The sequence below is a fragment of the Amblyomma americanum genome, chromosome 1 (genome assembly GCF_052857255.1).
Source record: "Amblyomma americanum isolate KBUSLIRL-KWMA chromosome 1, ASM5285725v1, whole genome shotgun sequence".
Classification (NCBI taxonomy): domain Eukaryota; kingdom Metazoa; phylum Arthropoda; class Arachnida; order Ixodida; family Ixodidae; genus Amblyomma; species Amblyomma americanum.
Genome location: NC_135497.1, coordinates 331,351,809 through 331,379,415, shown reverse-complemented (window position 1 = coordinate 331,379,415; position 27,607 = coordinate 331,351,809). Strand labels below are relative to the sequence as shown.

Sequence of the window (27,607 nt, the reverse complement as noted above, 5' to 3'; positions counted from 1 at the left end):
ACATTTGTTAGGGTTGAGTGTCATCATCCACTGCGAACACCAGTTTAGTACGAGGTTTAGGTTTGCTTGAAGGGATTCTTGGTCAGAAGGGTTAGTTACCGAACGAATAATAACGCAATCGTCAGCGAACAAGCGGATATGGCAAGATACGCGCTGGGGTAAGTCGTTAATGTAAATGAGGAATAACAAGGGACCAAGGACGGAACCCTGCGGGACGCCAGAGGTGACTGGGAGCGGGTTGGAGGATTGGTTATTAATGTAGACAGACTGAGAGCGATGCGTGAGGAATTCGTTAATCCACGCGATGATGTTTGGATGTAGGTTTAACTGGGAAAGTTTAAGAAGCAAGCGTTGATGAGGTACTTTACCGAATGCCTTAGCGAAGTCTAAGAAGATGGCGTCAGTTTGCAGATTAATATCAAGGTTAGCGTGAATGTCATGAAGAAAAATGGCTAGTTGAGTCTCGCACGAAAAACCCTTACGAAAACCATGCTGTGACGGATGAAAGAAGTTATTGGAATCTAAGAACTGCATGATTTGGGAGTAAATGACGTGTTTCATGATTTTGCAGGGAATACTTGTTAATGAAATGGGCCGATAATTAAGAGGTGAATGAGTATTACCTGTTTTGTGCACGGGAACGACCTTCCCCACTTTCCAGTCGTCTGGAATGGTTCCTTCGGAGAGTGATTGCGAAAACAATAAACAGAAAATACTGGAACAGGCTGGGTTAGCGTTTTTCAAAATTTTTGGATTGATGTCATCTATGCCGGCGGCAGATGAATGTTTTATTTTATCTATTATGCACGAAATTACACTACTGCTGAAAGTTATGGCGTCCATGGCTGTAGTAATAATAAGTGGTAATGTAAAACATGGTGCTTGGGATTCGTCGGTGAAAACAGATGAAAATGCAGAGTTAAAGATGTCTGCACAGTCGGAATCAGCCACGATTTCACCAGCATTGTTAGTGAGGGTGATAGCGCGCGATTCCTTCGGGTTTATCACCTTCCAGAATTTCTTGGGGGTTATCAACTATCATGTTTGGTAGTACTACTTCGAAAAATGAACGCTTAGCACTTCCAATCTCGGCCAAGTATGCGTTCTCAGCTTCATAATATTTTTCCCATGCGTGGGGGTTTGCGTGGCGTTTCGCTGTACGAAATGCGCGTTTTTTCTTGTTTTCGAGCCTTTTCAGTGTCTTTGTGAGCCAGGGTTTCTGATTACTCTTTCGTAAACTGCATGACGGAATATATTTATTTGTTAGTTCGATAACTTTATGTTTGAAAAGGGTCCAGTTCACATTTACACTTCTGGAAAGACAGGACGTTTCAAAGACCGACAGAAAGTTTGTTATTTCAGAGTTGATTGCTTCATAGTTTCCCTTATCGTAGAGCCTAATAGTTTTCTGGGAAGTTTGTCTTAATTCAGGTGAGAAGTTAAAGGTGTCATGGATTACTTTATGGTCGCTGATTTCTCGGAGGCCTGTAATGAAATTAAGACTGTCTGGATGAGTGGTCAGTATGAGAACCAGAGTGTTCGCTGCTTCCCCTGCGACGCGTGTCGGTTCCGATACAACTTGGGTCAAGTTAAAATTAAGGCAAACGTCAATGAAGTCATTCGGCTCTTCTTGACTAACTATGGGCTGAGGTTGGTTACTCCAGTCGATATTGGGGTAATTGAAGTCCCCAAATAGTAGGATGTGTGCTTTAGGGTGCTTTGATACTAGTTTGTTCAGAACATTGTGAAGCTTGCGGGGAAAGTCGGGACTTTTGCGAGGCGGCCTATAACACACACCAATTAATAACGTCAGAGGTGAGGCGCGGCACATAATCCACAGCATTTCTAAGTCTGACGCGATATCAATGGCAGAACAAGACAATTGTTCGCTGACTGCAATTAGGACTCCTCCCCCACGAGAATACTTGCGATCAGCGCGAAAAAGATTAAAGTTGGGCAGGTCAAACAGAATTTCTGAGTCAGTGATATCGCTGTTCAGCCACGTTTCGGTCAATATAAGTAGATTGCTGCCTGACGAAGTTACAAGGTTCGATACGATATCGCGTTTCGGCAGGAAGCTGCGAACGTTAGTAAAGATTACTGATAGTGAAACGTTGGCGCGTGGCGTAGGTGGGGGATGAGCTGAGGGCGATGATCGGCAAGGATGAGCTGATTGCTAGGGTATTTCTCTTACAGATTCTAAAAGTTCATCGAAAACGTAATGTTTGGGGCCAATATGCAAAGTTTTAAATCTCAGGGAAAAAGGCACGGACTTCGCCCTGGCAAAAGCGACAAGATGTTTCCGGCAGTTTTGAACGCGGCGCGAAAAGTCTTCACCTACGCTGTAGTCTGTACCTTTGAATTTAGAACCTTTAGAAAGAATTGATTCTTTAGTTTTAAAGGATGTAAACTTAACGATAATTGGGCGTTTCCTGTCCTTAGAGTGTCGTCCGAGGCGATGGGCGCGTTCAATGTCGTTAGGGCTCAACTGGGTGTCCAGGTGGTCAGAGCAGTGGCGAGTGATCAAGTCTTCTGTAAGCGAATACGTTTCGGTGGGGTTGGTATCGGGTAAACCATAGAAAAGTAGGTTATTGCGCCGAGAGCGATTCTCTGCGTCATCTAGACGAGCTTCCAGCACACCAACTAAACGAGACGTTGCAGTCGAAGTGGCCTGAATCCCCTCCAGATCATTGCGGAGTGTAGACAGACTTTCGTAGTGAGTTTCTAAGGCGCTGAGACGCGTAGTTAGATTAGTTATTTTCAGGTCTATTGAGAGCAGTTGGCCCTTAAGCTCTTGCACTTCCTTAACCAATTCTGTCTGGCCAGTAGACATCTTTTTTAGTTCGCCAAGGATTACGTCTAGCTTGTCGGGGCCGGGGTTGCTCTCAATGTCACTGCACATCAGTAATAGGGACCGAACAACATGAAAGCACTCGATACAGGTAGCAAGGCAACACTGGGGGCTCGGAAGCTGTACCAAAAAGTAGTTGCTGGTTTTTTTTTTTGTGAATAGTGTTCGATGGTTACCAACCTGCATGGCGAAGACAAGTGGGTTATGCAAACGTGTTGTGGCACAGCCGCCGAGCCCACAGGGTGCGGTGGATGGTCGCTGCTCCTTTATAGATGGCATGGTGAGTGTTGTTGCTGACGATGGGGCCTCCCAGTCTGCGCTGAGTGTCAAGTTGACTTGAATCGGCGGGTTGGTAGTTGCTGCGCACAATGTCCTTCCGTCAGCCGCGCCGCGCAACGGCGCACGCTCAATCGCGGTCGCCCAGGTAGCGCAAAAGACAGCATTGTCTAATGCTAGGACCGATTCGGTCTGCAGTATTCTGTAAATAAAATAAATAAAATGAACTCGCTCCCTGGGACAGTGGACGCCTCCATCGCGCTTTGATGTACGAGGCGGTGGTGAGAGATGTGGGCTGCATGCATTAGCGCTGACAACATTGTGGAAGACACGCTGCGCTGCAGCAATAGGCCGCAGCATTCATTGGGTGACCAGCCTCTCGCGATCACTCATTAATTTAACTGCCACTTTCCAGGGTGGCAGGATGGGCGCACTGCCTATCCAGTGCGCGGAACGCACTCAGCGTTAGAAACGCCAAGTCTTGTGTAGCCATGTAACATCACAACTTTCCGCCGCCTATGCAGTCTCCCGTGCGGCCAGGAAACAACCGATCGCTCGGTCTCCAGCAGGTGGTTTATTGGCTGTAGATGTGAGCCTTCAGCTGCTTGGCAGCAGAGGTGGGCAAATGCCCTCATTTTTACTTTTCCTCCCTCACCTTCACTTTTGAATACATAGCCCTCCCTCACCCTCATCCTCATTTTGAAACGTTATCCGGCCCTCCCTCGCCCTCACCCTCACATCGTCGGCCCTCCCTCAACCTCACACTAACAGTCATTTTAAAATTCGAGTTTTATTTTCTAGTCTGCAGCTTCTGGCGTTATTACTCAGTAATAAACATACAAGCAAGCCCTCAAGGCTCTGTTGAACGAGAGGTTAGATGCTTATACTGTTGTCTGTGTGCAGGTACGTGTGTGTGAGCTGTTTGAGCTAATACGTGAGACAAAACCGAGACAGTTACGAGTTTGGCCCTAAGATATCACTCTGGTTTTACTTCTGGCACGCACTGCATGCATACATGCGCCCTCCACTTATAACATTTCATGGTAATCTATATTTATTTTGCTTATACTGCAATCCCCACTAAGAATTTTAGAACGATTGGATACAGATAAGAAAACATGACTTAATAACGCAAGCAATGAACACAAGAACAAAGTATAATAACGTACCTTGAAAATTTTGTAAAATAAGAATACACAACAGATTTTAAACAATACTGGAAATAAATGTCGACATAGATGATTTCGAAACGTGGTCATTGGTTAAGAGTTTCCCTTCAATTACTGCTCGTGGAGAGAATACTTTAAATGGTTATTACGCGTGGTAAATGGCCTTACTGTGCGTCTATGCCTAGGGGCGTAACCAGATGAAAAAGAAATTATTCTTGTAAGATCTGTCTTATATGGCCGTTAATAAATTCAAAAGACCAATTTTAGTCGTGACACACGGTTTCTTTGCGTTGATGAGGCCAAGTTCGCTTTTGTTAACAGTTTTGTCACTTACGTGCGTCCACATCTATTTTAAATGAATCGAGCTGCTTTTCTTGGCACCATTTCTATCTTATTAGTGTAAGTTTTAGTGAAAGTGTCCCACATAACGCATGCATAGTTTAGTATCGGGAGAATTATGTTTTTGTATGCCAGCAGTCGGACAGAAGGAGTAGGAAGTCTCGAAGCTCTCTTCAGAAAGAACAACATGCGCTTAACATTAGCCGTTATATAATCAATGTGCTTAGTCCAAGTGAAGTCATTAATGATCAGGAGTCCGAGATACTTACAATGTATCTCGAGAAAAGCTCGAGAAAAGTTTCGATAGGATGAATGTTAAGGTTTCTTATGTAAAGCGGCGTCTGTAGCAGTGAGCAGTACAGCTTTGTGGTCCGATATTCTATCTACTATCTGGCTATATTTTTTGACAGTAATTCATCCGCTCACAGAAAAAACAGGTCGAACATTGATTGAGAATTTCCCAGAAATATGGTATTTTATTCTACAATCTGCAGTAAGTAGAAGACAAAAGCAATGCCCAAGATAGCTTCATCATGGGGGTCGTGCTTTTTACCTGAAATAATTGACCAGTCTACTTCAGGCAAATTAATATATCCTGACAGTATAATGCGATTATTTGGTTTAACATTCGTGCACAAGTATTGTTTCAGTTCCTATAACACGGCAACGGTAGAGTCGGGGGGCCTGTAGATTGTTGCAATAATATATCTAACGTTTCCATTGTACGTTGTGCAAAAAATGCACTCTACATTGGGTACATCAGTCATTGGTAAAATTCACAGGGATGATTTAAACCGAATGCTGACATCTCCACCTCTACCATCACGATCCTTTCGGTACGAACTGTAGCCAGTGGTAATGAACTCAGTGTCAAACACTCTATTGTTAAGCCAAGTTTCTGTGAAAACCGCTATTTCAGGGTCGTGCAAAAGCAGAAGGGTCTTCATCTCAGTTGTCTTGCTTATGACGCTTCTGCAATTAACATTTAGTATTTTCAGGTTCTGAAGTCTCTTAGACGGGGGTCAGTTTGATTTCTTTCTAAGCCTGAAGCGAGGAGCTCATGTTTCATCCCAACCATGCAGTACGCGATTAACGCTTAGCTTATCGCAGATTACCTTTAAAGTTTGGCGCCCTTTTTCCCCTCTTCTTCACAGCTTTGCCACTGCTGTTTCCGTATTTCCCTAACTTGTTCAGAACAGTGATCAGCTAATGATTTTGAGATTTTTGGTGTATCGATTTTGAGTCGATTTTGGTGTTTTTGAATTAATAATATTGTCACGTGCTGCGCATGGGCTCTGAGGAATAAAGAAGACGTGCGGCGGCTGGAAGTAGAAGAGGAAGTCAAGTTTCCTGCCGCCGGCGCACCAGGCTCCTCTCGACCTGCCTTGTAAATATTATTTGTAAATAGAACCTGTAACAGTGTGGTGGAGGTGCTGCCATTTCATGCCATTTTCGCCACTCGACGCCGTACCACCCCAGACTAATGGACTGGTTGAACGTACCAATCGGACACTCACGACCATGCTGGCCATGTATGTCGATTCCCGCCATAAGAACTGGGACGACGTGCTTACCTTCATTACATACGCCTATAACACGTCGAGGCATGAAATAACTGGTTGCAGCCCATTCTTCCTTCTTTATGCCCGTCCGCCTCGAAGCTCCCTCGACAGCATCTTACCTTTCTCTCTCGACACCGAGCCTTCTATTGCCAACACTCTATGTCGCGCTGAAGAAGCCCGTCAGATTGCCCGGATACGCACCTTGGCATCACAGCATCGCTCTAAGCAGCGTTATGACCGCCGGCGCAAGGATGTCTCCTACCTGCCCGGTGACGTTGTATGGTTGTGGACGCCCCTACGCAAGCGTGGCTTATCAGAAAACCTGCTATCCCACTACACAGGCCCGTTCATCGTTGTTGCTCGCCTCAATGACCTCAACTATGTCATCTCTCCCCAATCAACGCAAGGACGCCGCTCAAGGACAACCCAGGTCGTGCATGTCACACGGCTGAAGCCATTCCACTCTCGGGACCCCGATTGATTGACTGGCCCAGAGGGCTTCGTCTGCGAACGGGGAAATGTCACGTGCTGCCCATGGGCTCTGAGGAATAAAGAAGACGTGCGGCGGCTGGAAGTAGAAGAGGAAGTCAAGTATCCTGCCGCCGGCGCACCAGGCTCCTCTCGACCTGCCTTGTAAATATTATTTGTAAATAGAATCTGTAACAATATGATCGTAATGTTTATTTTTTTTTACCGAATTGGAGGAGTTTCAAAACGACTGGTCGCGCATTATTTATTTTTTTTACACACCCTGTGGCATCTTCCGGCACCGCTCACTGTTACACCTTGTTCTATTAAAAAACTCCATCAATTACTTCCTTTGCCAGTTCCTTGCTAGTCTGCTCGTTAAAATCTTTCATTTCGTAAATTATCAGGTTATTTTTCGTGCCTCTGCTTTCTAAATCGTCTATTTGGTTTCTACTGTACTACGCTGCTCCTGAAGTTCCGATATAATGCCGATTTCATGTCTTTTACCTCCGTGGCTAAGACATCTAGGCCCGACAACTATATCTCAGTGCCATCAATTCGCTGAGTTAAACCGGGAAGTTTTTAAACACCGCCACAAGACAACAGATCTTTTGATAATGCGATGACGCAAGAAAGGAAACGCTGAACACACATTCGCCAGGGCAGCCTACCTAGAAAGCGATCGCCACTCCTGCAGCACTGTGCAGATTTGGAATCACTAATCTGGATGGCAAAGGAAAAGCAAAAGCTTATCATGCTGCCCCGTTTGCTGCTGCCATGCTCACTGTGCTAAAATGGACTGCTAGAATCAGTCAGCACGTTGTTGTGCCTGTGTACAAAAACTAATGTACGTTAAGAGTATTTAGAAAACAAATCAGTAGCGATGACACAGCGATTGCTCTGGGTCTTTTCAATTTCTAATCTTCCGCCGTTTCATGCGGTTTGCTACATGCTCGTCTGATGACGCTTCCACGCGCAAGGACGGAAAATAATGATGACCACGCTTTCAAACTACAGTGTGAACTCCCACGTTGGGCCATTTGCTAAAAAGCCGATGGGCAGCTAGTGATGACATCACAACGTCACGTGACCAAGGTAGCCCACGTGCTAGAAGCAGGCTTCAGACAGACAGACAACCACTTTTGGGCGGATTGGAAGCATAACATAGAAATAAAGTAATTCCTCAAGTTCAGACGCTGAAGTATCTCGGAGTAATATACGACTCTACTCTATCCTGGCGTCCACACATTGAGCAAGTTTCTCCAATAGGAGTTCTGGCCATTGGCATCCTGCGCAGGCTTTGTATTTGCTAGGTCAGGCATGACAAGGCATACACTTCTGATGATTTATAAAATGTACATCCGCCCAATTTTGGAGTTCGGCTGTGTTTTATTCTCACGAGCTCCTGCCTATAAACTTCTCCCTCTTGTGCTCTTGGAGCGTGAGGCGTTGCGCCTCTGTCTGGGTCTTCCAAAACATGTCGCCAATGCTGTTGTGCACCTTGAGGCGCGAATCACATCGTTATCAGTTAGGTTTCGCCTTTTAACAGTTCAAACATTTTTAAAATTTTGCGACTCACCTCTTCACGCCTCGAGTATAATATTTCTTAGTCAACCTTCCGCCTTTTTTAGTGCCGCCATGTCTCGTTTTCATACTCCGCAGATATATTTCGTGCAGTCCCTGCTTGATCCCATAAACATTCATTTCACATATGACCGCCAAATGAATAACCATTCATCTGTCCAGAATGAATTCGATGAAATTTTCCGATCGAATGCAGAGCTGCAGCCCTTTCCTCTTCGTCAGGGTTTGTTGCAGGACCAGCTAAGGCATTTTCCCTCTCATGACCTTATTTCTACCGATGCCTCGCAGGATCGCGAAAAGGCAGGTGTGGGAATTTTTTTCCCCTTCACTGGGTTGGTATTTTTCTCTCCGTGTTCCAGACTTCACTCCAATTTATCTGGCTGAATTATTAGCCGTAATTTAACCTTACGAAAATTAGAAACTACCGTTTCTCAGGTTGTAGTTATGACGCACTCTCTGTCCATTTGTTTATCCTTATCCTCACCCACTGAGTCTCGGGCATTACGCTTCTTTAAGTTCCTGATTCGGCTCCACCTAAATTCTGTAAGCTTGCTTTGGGTAACAGGTCCCATGGGCTTTCACTTAAATGAGGTTGCAGATTCCTTAGCAAGGGCCTCTCTCTGTGGCCCAATTATTGCTGTCCTGCCAGCCTGTTCATATACAGCTGCGGTGAGGTTTCGCAGCTACACAATATTTCAGGAATTTCCTGCCTCAGCTCTTACATCATCTCTCCCGAATATCAGCATCTTCTGCATCCTTGGAGTAGCGCTAGCGCAGACTAGAGGCCTCTTTCACGCGTTTGCGTTGCCAGGTTCCCCTTCTAAATTTCTACCTTCACAGATCTGGCCTGGCGGTTTCCCATTGCGCCCTTTTTGTGCCGAACCTGAGAAAATAGATCACTTCCAGCTGTTCTGCCACCGCTTCTCTCATTTGAGGAAGCGTCTTTTGCAAATTCCAATTCATCAACTGGGTTTGCCTGTGTCGTCCGCGGCTGTTCTTTCCATTGGCGCTTCTTTGTTTGGATGAAGCGACAGGAGTGTGCGCTCTGCTGTGCAAAATTTCATTAAAGAAACAAGGACTGAGGACCCCTGTCCTTGCGTCTTCCAGTCTATCAGCCTACATGCTATTACTACTCCTTTTCCCGTTAAAACGTTTCTGTATCCAGCAATAACCCGCCTGTGTCTTGGCCACTCCCCCGCAGTGGGTATGTGCCAGCATTGCTTGAGGCCTACCTAGCTATCTACAATGTGAGAGACTGGCACTTTCAACAACTACTCTCGTGAACGCGGCTATGTGACGAAGACGACGACACTGCAAGCACAGTACGAGAGCTTGGCAGTTCGTATAGGCAGGATGGTAGGACTTCTCCCAACTGATTGTTCAAATTAGGGAAATGTATGAACCGACCGACTTAAAATCGGAGTGGCAATCCTTCTTGGTGATGCGCTCAGCCTTTACCTCGCGTCTACTGCTCTGTTGCTGTCTTTTTGCGACGTGTTTCGTGGCGTATCCTAAAAGCTTTGTAAATATATTAGTTAGTGCAAATAGAACATATTTTCAATCTTATAAATGTCATACTTAAAGAAAATCCGTGGCGAAGGCGTAACTGATTTTTTAGTGCCGCCGCGAGTTCGGATCCCGCTCTCTCAGTTCAAATGTTTGTTATTTCTTTACTGTCTTCCCCCGGTGCGGTGTCGGCTTTCCGCTGCAGTGAGGCCCTTAAGCGGTCACTTAAAATAAAACATTATTGAGGCCACTTTAAAATCAAACAGCTCGCTGAAGTGCAGCATTTGGGCTGAATAATAGTAATCACTAACTCCCCGAGTCTGAAGTGAAAGATTCCTGTGGTTGCCATTTTAGTGCTCTATTGCTTCCAATCCGCCGAAAAGTGGTTGTCTGTCCGAAGCCTGCTTCTAGCACGTGGGCCACCTTGGTCACGTGACGTTGTGACTTCGTCACAAGCTGCCCATCGGATTGTGAGCAAACGACCCAATATGGCAGTTCAATTTAATGATTATTCGCGAGAGATTCCTCAGGAAGAACATAGGTCTCACAAGCCCCAGTGCTCGCAACACCTGCCATCGCAGGCCAGTGCAACGTAGCTTAACCTCTGTACCTCAGCGCCTGGAGCGGAGTCAGGACTCCCAGGCATATGTGATTGTAAATAATGACCAAGTCTACCGCAGTACACGTCTAAAATGATGCAAGAACACGCAACCTTACATCATATGACATATCCACCAAAGTAAGCATGTTCTTCAAATCAACAGCATAGAAAATCAGGATAAACCATGCGAAATAGGACTAACGATGCTGGCGCACGATAATTTATGGTTAACCCCAAGCGAAACTGCCCGTGATTTTTTTGCTTGCACGTCTACGCCTTACTCAAACACTGAGTGCCAATTACCTGTCATGTCTGCAAGACATTTAGTTCACAAAATCAGGCGCGCGATTACGCGGTCACAGCTCTTACCAGGGACAGAATTAAACCTAGAGACGTTGATGTTATTTGGAGAGCAGTACAACCTTTTCTTTTAGCACATCGTACAATGCAAGGCGGAGCGAGCGATGATTCAGACCAAGGTTGTTAAGGTGCTGCTTTATTTTTGTGATAAGACTACAGCGGTGGCCCTTGCCCACGACACTGCGGCACCCCTTTCCAGTACCGCAGTTCCAGAGAAAATAGACTATAGAAAGAAGATATGACATTACTGAACTACTCACAGCGTGAATAAAAAAATTCCACACCAACGCCGCCAACAGGCTTTGATTTGACAGTGGAATGCCGCAAAAGCTTATTTTGCGCTGCAACCAATACTGTAAAACCTCACTCAGTTGAAATCTGACTTCGTTTCGGCAAAGAAGGTCTAGAACTTGGCCTTACTAGGCATAATTTCAACGTGTTTTACTTTTCATTCTGAACATCCGACAGACTCGGGGCTGATAATGAAAAATGTTGACTACGGTACAATGGTTCCCGTTGGACTGGCAGTCACCCTCACCGCCCTCCCAGTGGCCCCTTGTTATCAAACTATACACGGTGTTTCATCGAATCCTTTACAATATGTAAAAAGAAAGGTTTCTGAGTTAGAAGAGTACATTTTTCGGCGGTGTAGTACATCACAACAACGGAGAAGGTGTGCAGAACCCGCGTTTCGTGTTCACCTCGTGTACCTCCTGAGTGCAGAAACTACGTGTTCCCCGGGATCTACACCCTACTAAGTAGAGTTTTAAAACGGGAATTCATAACAGACGGCACAGGCAAAAGCTTTATCCCGGAGTACGGTTAGGGCCACAACCCTCGCCCTCGAATAGTGAATTCTGCCCTCCCTCGCCCTCACCTCCTGATGTCTTCCCTCCATCGCCCTCACTTCACCATGCCTTTCCTCCCTCACCCTCGCCCTCACGTATGTTCATCCGGCCATCCTCCCTCACCCTCAGCTAACCGAGTGAAATCCTCATGAGGTGAGGGTGAGGACGCCCTCGTGAGGATGCCCATCTCTGTGTCCGACAGAAGCATCCATAGAGAGTGCGCTGTGACGCGGAGCGGACAGGCGCCTTTTTACATAACGAAGATGACAACAAAGATTGCGGTCCGCTGCAGGCGGTGTTTCCCAGTCATGACTCGGCACTGATTTATCATAGATAATGAATCATGAACACGATCCCAGACGCGCCAGATCACTCCCTGCCTAACTCATAGCTTGCAAAAGGCTAAGAGAGCAAATCAAAGCAATTCTCGCCTACCAGAGCCAGCGCGGCGTACATTGATGAAGTGAACCTGTGAAAAAATAGCGTGTCACTACAAAACTTCTCTATGTATGGTGATCGAATAAGTTTTTCATGTTGTCAAATTCTTTAATCACCGTGATAATACGTACGGAAAAGGCGATAAGGAAAAAAAACAAAAACAGTGGAAATTGCTGAGCTCGATTCTTCCTGATAATAGTGTATTTATTGTTGCGATGGTCGTGACAGGTGTCGTATACATCTACGGCTCGCTAAGATTTCTGTAGCTAATAACGGAACTCAGAGTTGGGACTAGCGAAAATACACTCGCACTCTTTTCATTTTTTGAAACTGTACTAGACTCCGTGGTCGACTTGCAGAAATGACCCATTAACCACATGAACTAGAATAATTACTCCAGTGCTTTGTTGAATTTATTGTCTACAGTCAATTTTAATGCCTACAGCGGACTTAATAGATCATACAGCAGCGATCAGGGCCAGGTTCCGTCCAGTTAAGTAAGCAGTTGCCTGTCATGAACAGCTGCTTGTCGACAGTGTATACCACAATGCACCTCTCGGCAAAGACAACAAGAGAAAAGCGATAAACTGTTCAGACTATTTCTTAACATTAGCTATAACTCCCAGCGCACGCTGGGAGACGGTTTATTAAAAAGATTAAAATATACCCAGTCTTGGCATCGTCCTTTCTGTCCATAAGTGTTCGGAACGGATCTCTGTCAGCGAGTGAACAACAGTTGACGCAGTGCACTGCAGCTCTCTGACACCACCATCGCATTTTCTTCTGGCGCAGTGGTTGTCGCCATGGGCAAGCCTCAAGCTGGCATAACCCTTAAACGTATCGCGATGTACGGCCAGTACGACGAGTGCCTCGGCATCCGGCATCAAGAGGGTCTCTTCCAAAGCAGGTACTGCAAGGTACACCTGTACCACGACGCCTTCCCAATGCCTCCCAAGCTGATGACGGCCGCCGAGAAGTTCATCAAGCACCACAAACTCTAAGTGAGTGCCAGCAGTTGGCGCCGCAGAAATTGGACGCATGTGGCGCGTGCTTCCTTCGCGGTATACACTGCACTACGGAAAACATCAGTACGATGCTGATCGCATTTGCACGACTTGCAGCGCTCGACGGAACCGAAACTCTTACGGAGAGGATGGTGGCAAAGAGCGCAAGAACTGAAGCAAGGATAACACCGTCAAGTCATGCACGCCCTAAAAGAGTACGGCATTCGTGCATTCAAAACATGTGCATGAATGCTTTTGAAAATCAACGGCTTTCGATTGACGACAGTCGGATGTTGTACGTTAACAATACAAGCCTTCATTGTTGCCCCCTCAAAGTGTTCGTGTTCTCTAACGGTGGATCTAGCATCAGTCGCTAAAACATTAAGTGGGCCATCACCGCTAGAGTTCATGCCACTGCATCTCTGGGCTGTTTCAGAGCTTCAGTTGGAGGGTCACATATTTAGAAGGGCGAATTTTATTGCGTTTGAGAGCGCTGAGGTTTTCAATGGTTTTATGTCGGCGCCTCACAGACAAATTTTAATGCGACTTTTCTGCTTAGTTTTGTTAGTTTTTTGTGTGTGTCCGTTTTTATGGCTGCTTAACTTACGAGTTCCTTTTGTTCTTTGCGTCTTTCATCTCTGTTGTAACAGTATCTCGGCAGTACAGTGCTTGCATACCTTGCGTGTGTCAGCAAGAAGACGTGCAAGTCATCATTGATTACTGTAAGTACACCCCGAGGTGCGAGGAATCACTTGCGTGTGTGTTCCAGCAGCTTCCACCACAGGCCTCGTAGCTTATGAGACCAAATCAAACAAAGACGACACCAGTATCGTGGTGCTCTTGTAAGGCTCCTCCTTTTGCCATAATTCAGCTAACCTTACAGTATTCCCATGTTCAAACCGATGTACTGCTTCTCATACCACCAACTCTTACAAAAGGCATCTCCATTTCTTCAAAGCAGCAGTGGGTGATCTCAAGGTAAATCTCAAGGCTCCGTGGTGCAAGATTGACCAGCCAGTCAAGCTCGACCAACGCCAAACCCTGATTGTGTAAGTAATGAGGAATATGTGCACTTTGAGACGTTGATTTATTTATTTTTTTTATTTTTTTATTTAATTTTAATGGGACCGACGGCAGCAGTTCAAGCAGAGCAGCGAAGAGGTAGACGAAGTGCAGCTGGGATTTCGAGTGATGCCGGTAAGTGTATCCATCGCGTCGCTGTTCGACCAACGCCCACCGACCTGCGCTTCTAATAAACACCTTTACACTTCGTGGGTGTGTCTCGGTTCCCGTCCCGCTCCTCATCCTGGAACTCCCAAGCGGAACGCTTCTCGTCCCAGCCACCATGCCGCAAGGTCCAAGCGAACCATCGCAGCCCATCCCTACCACCGTCCCCTGTTCCGGCTTGCCGCGCCAGCGTGAACAATCTTTAGAGGCACCAACGACCAGGACGTCCACGATTGGCTGTTCTATTACGAGCGCGTCAGCAGTTGCAATCTGTGGGACGATTTCGTTAAACTGAGCAACGTCCACTTCTACCTCACGGACGTTGCCAACCTACGGTTTCGCAACCATGAAGCCGACCTTTCCCACGTGGTCCTCCTTTAAGACGACCTTCCCCGACGTTTTATGCCGCCGCGCTGTCCGGAAACTTCGCGCCGAGCAACGTCTTCGTGCTCTAGCTCAGCTACCGCCAGAGGCATTCACTAGTTATATCAAGGATGTCGTTGACTTGTGCAAGCGTGTCAACCCGTCCATGACCGAAACTGATAAAGTCAATCGCATCCTTAAAGGGATCGCCGATTACGCTTTTCAGATGCTCCTGGCGAAGAACCCCAGCTCCGTCCCTAAGTCATCCAACTGTGCCAAAGCTACGAAGAACTACGAAAGCAACGCGCTTCTACGCGCCAGTCCGGCACGCCTGCGAAGTGTCTTGCTGGCTTGTCCCATAGTGTATCGTCTTCTGAACAGTCCCTGTTCATGCAGCACGTCGAAGACTTCGTCGGCGAAGAAGTCACTCGCCAGCTTTCTCTGCAACATCACATTCTCGACCTCCTCTGCCCTACTCCCGACCGGGCAGCATCCCTCACGGTCACTATCCGCCGTGCTATTCAGGAGCAGCTCGCTGCAGTTTTGCTATCCAGCCGCCCATTTCCACCTGTGGCAGCACCGCTCACCTATGCTGAAGCAGTCACCTGTACACGGCGGTCGCCCACCCCTGCCGCTTACCGTAGCAGCCCGGCCTTTTATGCTCCACCGGCGTCCATGCCACCGCCACAAGCCCCGTTTCGTCAGCCCCACCGACACCCTACGAACCCTAGGCGTACCGACGACAATCGACCAATGTGGACGCTTGCGGGCTTCCGGGCCATGTCGCACGTCTTTGCCGCCAGCGATCCCGTCGTTCTGGGGATGCCGTGCTCACGTTCCGCTACGATTCCGAGCGGCGCCCTTGCCTAGTGTCACTTCTGGCTCATCTACGCTTCGCCCCCAGTATCCTACTCGCCCCTCGACTTACCTCGCCGACGTCCCATTTCTCCGATGCTCCGCCGCCTGGACCCCGTCCCGGTCGAAAACTGAATGCGGCAGTTCTGGAGGTATTATTTATTTATTTATTTATTTATTTATTTATTTATTTATTTATTTATTTATTTATTTATTTATTTATTCATTTATTTATTTGTTTATCTATTTATTCATTTATTTAAATGTTTCTCTTTTTGAAAAACACAATCGTGCTTACTTTTTCCTAAGTGTGTGCGCGTGCATTCCATTCAGCGTGTATGCATTTCCTTTTTCTCCCTCAACTACCGATTGCTTTCAGCTCACTCTAGACCCATTTACGGCGCTGTGATTGAGCGCATAGCTTCTATTACGCCAGTTTCGCAGTCTGCCCTTGAGCAACCTATTGTAAAAAGGCTCGACCACTAAACCACGTCTGACTAGTATTGCAGGCAGCAGCAATTACGAGTTAATATGCGATTGCATTCCTCTCATATCAACGTGCTTGTCCTCTGGTCAACGTCTCTGCAATTGCAGCCAAAACGTGCCGGTGCCCAAAATAGTATCCGGAAGACGAACATTACAACAAAGCTTAATTATTGAGCAGTATAAGCGCGTAACCACTAATTGATAAATGTTCTCCGCACTTTCTTGCGAGACATGCATCGATGCCTGCATGGTTGTGCCTGTACGTAGCGAGGTAATCCAAGTTTTCCGCGATTTCGGCGCTCCAAAAACTTCTCTGGGCGCATAGATTTCCTCTCTTGTCACTACGGTAAACTGCCGTCGACTCAAAATTTTCAAAACTCTGTTTTGTTGTCCTTCCTATGTCGCTGCTGTGGGAATGCGAGTCGTCTAACCAGTTTTTGTAACTCGCCTCTTGGTGGTTGTGGGCTCTTCGTAAGTTGCGTTGCCTGTACGCACAGCCTAAGACACTTCTGTTTTACGCACTTTTTGCAGGTACATATTTGTGCTGTGGACGGATTTGGTCCGCTCCGGAAGTGCATAAAACATTTATACTACGGTGGTGGCGGCAGAAGACGACAAGTTGCCGAAATACAACGCCTTCGCAGTAAGAAAGTTTTTCGGTCGTGTGTCTTCGCTCAAACGAATGGCGCGACAAAAACAGGACATTGGAATAAGAACACAGCATGCGCGCGTGTTTGTCTTCTAACATTACCTTTTTTTTTGGCGCGCAATTCATTCCTGTGAAACTATGTATAACAACAAGCCGAAAGAGCCAGTCTTGTCGAGTTCATTTTTTCGCTCTCCAGTCGCGAGTGCAGTATCTGCAAACTCCACGCATGCGCGCACGAAGGCAGACACACGCACACATAGTGTCTGTGTGTTGTGAGTGTGTGTGTGCGGGGGGGGGGCGGGGAGGGGTCCTACGGTGCTCCTTCTCTCCTGAAAGTTATTTTGTACTCCCGATAGCCAGTGCCGCATCGACTGCAGTCGGCAGTGCACTCATAGGCGCATTCGTCAACTTGAATTATTGCTTCAATGTAGAAAGCATAGTAGTACAGCACTAATTATTTTGATAAAAAAAGTAAATGAAAAAGTAAGGCGGAAAATAGAGGCATCCAAGCTTAAAAAAGAAACTTTCGGTGCTTGTGTAAAAGGTTATATCGTATCCGGCCGCAAAGAACAGCCTGGGACTCTATCAGAACGTTGAAGCCTCAAGGAAAGTACTTTTACAAGGTTGGCAGACAAGAATAAGTGAACAGCTTCCAGCAAACCTCACGACGCGTTCTGTGATTCGGCAACGCGATGATGTCTGATGGCTTTGCCTCTGTCGCAGCTGTGAACATCGCTGGCGCCTTTTCGCAGGCTTCGTGCACGAAGCCGTGCAGTCTGTCTCCCTGCGGAGGGCCTTCAAGAAGCTGATGGAGATGTCCAACTGGGGAGACTACTCAAACAAGCTCGGATTCATCCACGGCGTTCGGGTCTTCTCGGCCACGTGGGTGGTGCTGGGACACAGCCACATGCTTCGAGACCTTCACGCCAGCTGTGAGTATCAAGGACGCTCCAGGGTGCTGGTGCGAAACCTAAAGGGAAGAAAAAGAGGAGGGGGCGCCAGAATCCTGGAAGGCAACAGTGTTGTTTAAAAAGCGTACTCACGTTAGTGTGAACAGAAATGATAACGCAGTCGTCGTTTAATTTGATTAGGCGCTCCGGCAAACCTTAAACAGGACTAGTAGGCTGGTGGTCGTCCTTGACACGCAACCGGACTCCACCTGGCACTCACTGAACGCGGCTAATCCAGACATGAAGATACCCTATACCTGATATTACCCGCCGCGGTGGCTCGGTGGATGTGGCGTCTGGCTGCCGAGTCCAGCGACGTGGAACCGAATCCCGGCCTGATTTCGACAAAGGCGAAATGCAAAGGGCGATCGTGTGCTGTGCGCTGTACGCGTACGTAGAAGTCCCCCAAGCAGTCGAAATTAATCCGGAGTCATTTACCATGGCGCTTCTCATAGCCTGCGTGGAGCTTCGGGACGTCGAAACTCATGTACCACTTACAAAGATACCACAACATGAACTTAACACGACAGATACGATTTAGTTGGGTCAAAAGTATGCCAGAATTAATGCAAATTCTCGCCTGGGTAGTTCAGTCACCAGATCTCAGCAGTGAATCAAGATGACAATAAACAGTTGTATATTTAGGATTTTTCAATTCCGTTCAGCTAATATGATTCGCGTCCTGCGTCGGGTACAAGAGGACTTCTTGCTTACTGTCCAGTTGAACTCCTTCATGGCTGTCGAGACATTTCTCGCCATAACGTGAGTATTGTAATGTCTTTGTTTTAGCGAATAACCGTTTAACGGATGAGAGGGCTATAGCAGCGCTTGAACTGGGACTGATGGCGACAGTAGACGGATAACACTTCGGGACTGATGGCGACGGTAGAGGGATTAAACTTCGGCAGGCACTGTCGCTACTCTTCTCTGATGGTTCCAGGCTGAGCGGTTGTCTGATGAATGAAGAATCGCGCACGACTGCGAGAAAAAAGTTCGTTTATATCCTTAATTCCACGCTTGTTGTAAAACAGCCAGTGAAAATGGCCGCGCGGAGACATTGCCTTCTACTCCTGCCGTTCGAATTTCCCGATTGAAAACTATCACCGGGACAAGGAAAGTGTTAGACAGCACAGGAAGCGAAAGCTGAAAATCTGGTTCTGTTTCAACCCCTGAATTTCGGAGGAAAAAGAAATGTCCGAATTATTCTTCTATTCTTGCAGTTCCGTGACATATGAAGTTTATTGGTTAAATCGACATAAAACAGGACTGAAATAACTCAGGAATAAGCTCCTAACTTAAATACGTAATACCCACACTAAATGCTAACAGGACTTCCCATAGTGACCCTGATATGTTTTGTTCTGCTTTTCTCGGTCTGTTTTCTTCACGAGAACCCCTTGAATGAATGAGAGATGCTTCATCTGCAGCAAAATCAAACTTTTGCAGCGGATTCCTTTCCAGCTATCTGGTGGCTAAGGCTCCCATGGTGGACGTTTCCCCGGTATTGCTCTACATCGTGGCGCTTGTGAGACACTATATCAGGTGAGTCGGAATGAGAAACAATGCCGGCATGTATTGCGCCGATACATAGTATAGAACTGAATGATTTACGCTGCATGGCTTCAACTACGAGCTTCGATTTGTGACGTGCTTTACTAAACGAATAAAGAGCCTAAGTAGAGTGTTTTGCAGAATATCAATGCGTAGAAAACAATGCGCACTTAACCTCTCTCCATATACTTCCTGTGTTTCCTCCCATAAGAGGGAATATGTTCACTTCTATATTTTCACTAAGCGCATTGTCCAAGTCACGGGACTGCAAGAAAACTACGACGACTTTTTGTTTCTTCCGGCTGCACTCACCAAGCTCTTTTGCCGCTTTTCTGTGGCGGTGAGCCCCATGCCTATCGAAAGCTTGGGTGACAACTGCCTACGTAGAAAGGAGCGATAATAAGGCAACAAACGCACGCGAGTTCACGCCAGCACTTCTCTTTTTTTTCGAAACGGTGACTGTGAACAGCCGATGGCCGTTGATGTTCCGAAATAATAACGGCACTGCTGTATGTAGTTACACACCCACAGGTAGTTCGTGTTTCAAAGCGTGGTTATGGGCGCCAATAATTCTCTCGGTAGACTTCGTGGCACTCGTTTCCTGAGAGGTACACTGTTGATCCTGCAAATGCCACTAGCGCAATCAGCACAGAGGACCTATACACAAGCACTCTTCACTTGCGCCGCCTTTATCCATATCGCCCAAGGGTCATTCTGTAGCAGCCACACTCTTTCTTAGTTGGTCTGTTTCTCAGTTTCCGTTTGAGGTGTTCCTGTGTTTCGGGATCACCTCTGGATAGCTTGCACCGACGTCACAGCAGCTGCCATGTTGGCGGATCCAGACCACGGTAAAAGGCTGCGCGCTCTTCAAATCCGCTTAGTGTCAAATACGCCAACATGTACTGAAAAAGCGTGGTCCACTTTCACGGCGAATATGACGTCACGCCCAAGCTATCTCCATAGCTGCTTGCACCTGTACGCGCGCTCGGGTAGGCTATAACGCGCGCATCCGCTGCATCTGCGCAGGCTGATGGTGCCGATGGCTGCTTTGCTGGGATTCGTGTATCTCATACCGGCTATCGTGGATGGACCCCCGCTGCACGACTACTGGCCGCTTTTGATGAAGCCCTGCGACAAGAACTGGTGGAAGATATTCACCATGAGCCAGAACTACATGGACTACTACACGGACCCTGTGAGTGTTCGCGTCGAAGTACCTTCGGCTTCGTGCGCAGAAGTCCAATTTTCATACTAGAAACGATAACTGGGAGCCTGTGACGTGTGTCGTCATTTAACAGGCACGCTGACAGACCCGGCACCGCGATTTGTTGTGTTTGGGATTGAAGTCTCTTTCTATGGCAGTATGGGCAGTCGCATTATTATTATTGCCTTAAACTTAGATCCGAAAGCTATTAAAGTTCCCACACATTCAGGCACGTATAAGGATGCAGCGATGTAAACTGACGTCACTCTGCTGTCTAATGCGCCTGAAGCCGTTACATGTAGAACAGGAGTAAACGTGGACGTTGTTTGTTCGTTGACGTACAATTCATTTTTTTTGTCCCATTAAACAATGTAAAAACTGAACTGTAGCCCGCCGGGGTGGCTCAGTGGTTATGGTTCTCGGCTGCTGACCCGAAAGCTTCGGGCTTGATCCCGGCCGCGGCGGTCGAATTTCGATGGATGCGAAATTCTTGAGACCTGTGTGCTGTGCGATTCCAGTGCACGTTAAAGAACCCCAGGTGGTCGAAAATTCCGGAGCCTTTCACTACGGTGTCTCTGATAGCCTGAGCCGCTTTCGGACATTAAACCCCCATAAACGATAAACAATAAAAACTTAACTGCAACGTGTAACCGAAACAGGCGTATTTTGTGTCACCCGCTTGTCAGCAGGTATTTTGTGAGCTGCTCATGGTTTATTCTCTGCAATTGCAGTGCAGGCCACACTACTGGTACATCTTCATGGAATACCAGAATGAAATTTACAGCACTATAATCTTGGTTGCCATCTCCCTCAGGAGAACATTAACTCCCGCGCTGTCACTGCTTTGAGAGACTTTGCTTGCATGAGATAAACTGCAATTTACATCGAGTTACACGTTTTCCATCTTTGCCAAAGAGACTAAGTTTAAGCATTAGAGCGGACGAGTTGCTATTTTGATCTATTTCAAATAGCAACCTATCTTCTTTTGAATCAATGTGGGGTGTATTCGGAAGCTTATAATCTGTTTGAAATTGAAGTGTGCTGCTATGTTTAGTCGTAACAGGCAATTGATAATCGTCTACATAAGCGTAAAGCAAACGGAGCCGCTGATTCATACGCAAGAATGTCATTATTGTGTAGTATCAGCGTGAAAGCCTTTTTGTCGCTCAGTTCCTCCAACATGCCCTAAAAATTGGCATTACCGACGGTCTATGCTGCCAGCCGGCGTAAAAGAAAAACCATAAAGCCTGGCGCATCAACGACATCTAGTTAAGCTCTTCTCTTTTTGATCCCTTCGCGTCTTCCTCTGAGTTTGTCTGCGCACGTTCAGTTATGAGTGAAAGAGAAATGTGAAGAAACGTTTCTTTCATGTGTATTTTTCAGGTGGCCTATGGTAGCTTTGTGGCTTATGGGAGCTTGCGTTGCTGTGACTTGCCTGACGACGGGCATCCAAGTCTACATCAACAACTACACACCATTCAACGTTGTCTTTACGACGGACGGCCAGTAAGTCTTTCTGGCAGTACACGTGATGGCTTGTTTTGCGAACGCGACGTAAGTCTTTGAAAAAGTGGGCGTTTATATGATTCTTAGTAGTTGCGACAAGCGGTGCTGAGCAAGAATGAGCATGATACTGGTGAGGCTATGGTAACGACGACGCAGAGGAGGAGCAATGCAAGCTCCTGGAGTACAGTGTATACATAGCAAAGGATATGCGTACAGCTTCATATGCGTCTGCCCGTAAGCATGAACAGAAAGCTTCGTCGTCAGATTGGGGCTTGTACAAAGAAGCAGCTGTGAAATGCTGTTAAAACCGTCATGGCCCTGAAGGGCGTGCACGGGGTGCAGCACGAATACGTCAGGAGCTCACAAAACGTATAAACTCTGCACGATCGGCATAGCTAGAACGAAAACGTCTACAACGTGAAACAGATTCTGAATTTGCCCCCGACTGCAATGAGTATACCTGATCGCATTGGTTGCATTCGTGTGGCGATCATGCCGTTAAAAGAAGAAAAGCACGAGATGGTGGTTGAAGCGCCTTTTTTTTCTCCTAATTTCACATTCTGTGGTAGCTGGAGATTCAGAGAGCCTCGTTCCCTTGGTTTCCGTCTTTCAGTGTACCTGCGTACCTATCATTAGCGGCTTTTAACGTTTGCTAGATCGTCTCTATAGAGGATGAGGGCATGCCATTAGACCTTCTACCTCTGTGAACTGCACAGGAGTATCATCGACTCGTCGATGAACATCTACATCAAGGCGTACACGCATGCGGCTCCCATGTTCATCGGCATGATCTTCGGTTGCCTTGCCGTGCGGCGGAACCAGCTGTCGAGGCTCATCCAGGGCGCCGCGTGGGCTCTGGCCGCCACCGCATCCCTGGCCGCGCTGCTGGGAGTGCGCTACCTGGTTCGATGGCCGGCAGCCGGAGAGGCTGGAGTCGGGCTTCTACACGGGCCTCCACCGCGCCTCCTGGAGCTTGGGCGTCTCTTGGGTCATGTACGCCTGTGCCACGGGCCACGGCGGCTTCGTAAACAAGATCCTCGCCTGGCCCGTCTTGTACCCCCTGGGAAGGCTCTCCTTCTCCGTCTACCTCGTGCACGTCATCCTGATGGGCTGCAACGCCGTCCTCAGCCGAGAGAACATCAGTCAGCAGCCATTCCTGCAGGTACGTGAATGAAACGCGTCTGACTCGCACGCGTCGCTTGAATCCCGAAACAAGCACTAGCATATGGTCCACTGTCACAAAGATCGGCTTACTATCACCGACCAAACTGCAATGAGAGGATTCGTTACTAACTTGATTACACGTTAAGGATCTTTAAGCAGTACTGCCTTTGTGTTTCATGGGTAGCCTCTTGATGCGGCATTCAAATGTGGGACAGCCGCTTGTTAGTCGCTGGCGCTACAGCGGCAACGCAGAGTAACTACAGCTCGGTGTGAATACACACTGCTGACCTCAGCCATTTTTGATGTTTGCAGGCTGAAGCGTACCTGTCCCAGGCCATCATGTCCTATGTAGTGGGTTCCATCGTCTACATCTTCATCGAGTGCCCGTGGCCTGTCTGGACAATGCATTATTCACCAAAATCATACCAAAAATCGATTACGCATGGCAGCTCCAAATTTAAGGACGAAAATCAGGAACTGAAAGCCATCCAAGTCTCCAGCGGAGACGCTGTCGGCAAAACATGGGACGTGGTGCTGCCCATGCATGAGTGCATGAACGGCTTCCCTGACGTCCCAAAAAACGCTATCAACGGAAGTCACCTCAACGGCTATGTCAAAAGCGTATGTGAAAGCGAATCTAGCGAAAAGGACACTGCACCCGGTGCCTCCATGGTCACAGTGAAGTTTTTAGGGCGTGTTGTCTGTCTAGGTGCTGAAATGTGAAATAGTTCGTTTTCCTTCATTTCGGTGGTTGCTGTGTTTATAAAACTTATCACGGAGGGCGGGAAATATGCATAGTTATTTCGTGAAATATGCAAGTTTATTTCGTAGCGACATCTATCCTACCATCCAACCATCAGGAACCCAGTCGTGCAAATTGCAATTGTTTGTTTTTCCCGCTGCATTCCTTGCCTTGTCGTTTTTCTTTTTTTATTCGAGATGATGAACGTGCTATGCGATGCTTATCTCACTTCTTTGACCCACCGCAAAGCAAGGGCGTCTTCTTTGAAGATCAGCACCTTTTTTTTCAGTGTGATTTTTCTTTGTTGCTTCTTTTGGTACAGGAATAAGGATTTCGGCCACCGTAGACTACGAGGCCCTCTATCAATGCCTCCCTTCAGGCAGTGAGAGAAGGCTTGCATGTCCTTGCGAACGGAATAACTACTTGTGCTTTCGCGGCGTTCATGGAGGCAAATCACAGTCCTGCGATATTTTTTTTTGAAGGGAGTTGAATAGGAGCAGCGAAACCGGTACTTTATCTGATTGTTCTGTATAGAACTGAGAATTTTGATTTCACCGGCAGTCTGCAATCTTCGCAGTGCAAAAAGAAAACAAAAAATATAAGCAGGAATGATTGTTTGCATAAAACTTTTCCTAAACTTTTCTGGAAATATATAGGCTTTCGAGTAACGGCCCGCGAAATATTCCTTTACTTGTTTTCTTTCTTAATGACGCTGAGAAAAAAATTGACGCGGAGGAAATGTGAGAGCATTTTTCATTCATTTGCCAGTCAATTCCAATTCAGTTTCCGTTGTCTTTCACTCACAATTTTATTGCAGTTACGATTCTACCCCAATTCCAATTCTATTCTGATTCTATTCTTATTCAATTTACATCCGTAATTGCTTTTTATCCATTTTTGCTCGGGCATTCTTAGCCCTGCATCTCCCGCCGAGGGGGTAGGGGAGGAAGACCGGTTGGCAGGTGGCAGATGGGGAGAGGGAAATCTCCCTAAACACTTCCTGCCACGGTTGGCAGATGTAGGCTTCACGCAGACCTCCAGCGCTCCAGTGCTGCTGACGACGGACAGTTTTCGCCTGCATGGCCGTTCTAATGCTGCCGCTTTAAAAAACCCTTTTAAATATCGTGTGATGCGGTGCTCTCAGTGCGAGCGATAAACCTGCTCCTCAGCGCTATGGACTAACAGTCACAGATTAGTGCCAGGGGTACAGTGACGAGCAAAATAGATTAGCCGAAGCGATCCATCACTGGAGCGCAAATAATCTTCAGTCGCGACGCTCCGCTTCACGCAAACGCCAGTAAGGAGAACGACCGGGCTTCCCCAGTCCTCCGTCATGCGGGAGCCTCAGCAGAAATTTGATCGCCTGCAAAGAAATGTATTTTCTTTCTTCTTTTCGCCAGCAGGTCTTCGGCCACTTGTGCTAATCTTTTTACTGGCTACTGTACTTGGAGGGGTCGTTCTCCCTCCTGTGAGGTTACATATGTACGCGATTCGTTCCGGCTACCATCTTTTCCGCGATCCACTTGGCACTCGGGAACACCTGCGTCAAGTGTGGCTTGTGGGCAAGCAAAGTGTATAAAGATTCGTTGTTTGCACGGAGAGTCTGTTGTCACCTTTGCTTCTGTTGTGATGGTTGTTGTTTTTGCTGTTTTTGTTGTTGTTATTTTGTGAGCGCTAAAGCAAGCACGTTGCGGGCCACACATGGGGACGAAGGTGAGAGGCCGTAATGGCTCGTCCGTCTTGGCGAAAACTGTTTGCAATCGAAGCCCAGTGCTTATATTGCGATTGCGTGGTCGCTGAGTTTGAGTGCTTGTGGTTAGATATGCGAACTAGTCAGTGATGCAAGCTGTTTGGCGTACCCCAGACACGGACTTAAAATCAGCTCGTAGGCTCTCTCACTTCCTTCTTTTTTTTCCTTCCTTTGGTTATTAATTGATATGTAAATAAGAAACCTGGGCTTATTATTGGGCTCTATATGATGATTATACGCAGTGCTAGTTCTAGTCAGCAACTGAAGGGCTTCTAAAAAATTCTCCCTTTTTTAAAGGGAGAAGAGGTGCATTCAGTTACTAACCAACCATACGGAAACCGAGGGAGTTGATGCACGGAGCTCGAAAGTTCTTGGACCACTTCGCTCCCGGACCGACGTCGTGCCGCAGTTTTCTGCCTGCTCGAAGCTCGACATCTTTTTTTGCCATAGAAAATCTAGTGCAAAACCTAGAAGCCTTTGTTTACGTCATTAGAATGGGGAAGTGACGGCCGAATAACGCGGCATCGCAGTTACTTATGAAACGTCCACAGATGTTTACTGGGGGGAGAGGGGGGAGAGGCAAAGCGAAAGGAATAGGGAAAGGTTATGTGCCTCGCTCGCCTTGCGCGCCGAAGTTAGTCCGAAATTCGAAGTCAAAGTTTCAGACCTAAATTATGGAAAAGAAAGTATTCGACATTCAAAACCATTTTTGCCCGAATCGATAGTGCACATTTCTCCGCTCTTTCCCGCTGTGATACAGTAGCGATTGTCTGTTAGCGCGTGTAGTACAGCGTAAAGCCATATGTTTCCGTGATAAAGCATCTATTCTGAGGTGCCATAAGGCTCAAGGGACATTGTTTGATTACTGCCGCCATTGACGTTATTTATCTAATACGTGCGTTTCGCAGCGAGGAAGCACGCTGTGATAAGCAGGGACCGTGTTGTGCACCTTCCCTCTGCGTGCGCTCGTTTTTAGGCCCCGTCCGTGTATTCCTCCCTGTGTGCGTCTGTGCACGTGTGCTATGAAATTCAGTGATCCTATACGCTACTCTTGTTGTGTAATGCTGCGTGGGAGGAGTAAGGAAGCTGCGAAGAACGAAAGCCAGCTTCCTTTACAGACGACGTGCGTGCGGAAGAGCAAGCTCTAGCATCGGTTGTGACACAGATGCATTTATGCTTTTTGTGTTCTCCGAGCATCAAGCGCGCGCTTTTATCTTGTTTGTGCAAGACGTAGCTCTCGGTGAGTGTAGCCAAGTTGTGTACAGTGTATAATAAAATTGTGTTTTGTTCCTTCAGACAGGCCAGTCATTTTGTGTTCCACTGAAATTCTTGAAGAAGCAAGAAGCAAACAACGGGTAGCCGACAATAGGAAGCGATGAATCCACGCCCTTTTGATCCGAGATGATACAGGAGCTCTATTATTACTCTATCCTATTTTTATTTTTTCGGTCTTGGTCAATGAATCGAGCGGCGTTGGCCCCTACTGTCGCCGGAATCTGCCAGTTTCTCAGGAAAATATGGGCATACAGTGGAATTTCACATCCAGGGAGAGAGATAGAAAAAGAAGGATGCAAAAGGCATAATTGTTAAGTTATTATATCCTAAGGGTCCAAGAAGATCTCATCATTCTGGCTCCAACGATAAATGAGACAGATACTGCGCCATTGCCTTTCCTCAAAAACCAATTATTCTTATTACTGTCATTGAAGAGGATCCTTGTACATCGGTTGATGTTATCTCACTCTCTTCTTGACTCCACGAAATTTCATAAGAACCACCAAGCTTAAAGAATTCGTTCGAGCAAAAGAATTTTCATGAAAATTACACAACATGCATTGAGTGTCCCTCACTCCCAATCGTGCTAAGGCAAGGAGAGAAGATTGCAGTTCTGTGGGCACTAGTTTTTTTTTCCTCGAGAGAGGGAGGGAGAAAGCTGTTAGATTAGCTGGAGCAACAGGAAGAAAGAGGACAGCGCGCAGCCAGAAACCTTGACCATGACCTTGACCAGAAACTTACGCATGCACATGCTTTCTTTAGACACGTTCACTGTTTTTCTAGCGGAAAGCATGTAATTAGTTTCGCCTGTAATGACAATACCGCCATTACAGGAGTACCGAAAGTTTTGCGCGGACGGCAGGGGAAATGCACCACTCC

The 27,607-nt window shown here is 47.0% G+C and overlaps 1 pseudogene; it reads left to right on the top strand.

Annotated features, from left to right (window-relative positions):
• Window positions 1-3,035: 3,035 nt before the first annotated feature.
• LOC144120895 (nose resistant to fluoxetine protein 6-like) lies at window positions 3,036-23,684 on the top strand (annotated as a pseudogene).
• The last annotated feature ends 3,923 nt before the right edge of the window (window positions 23,685-27,607 follow it).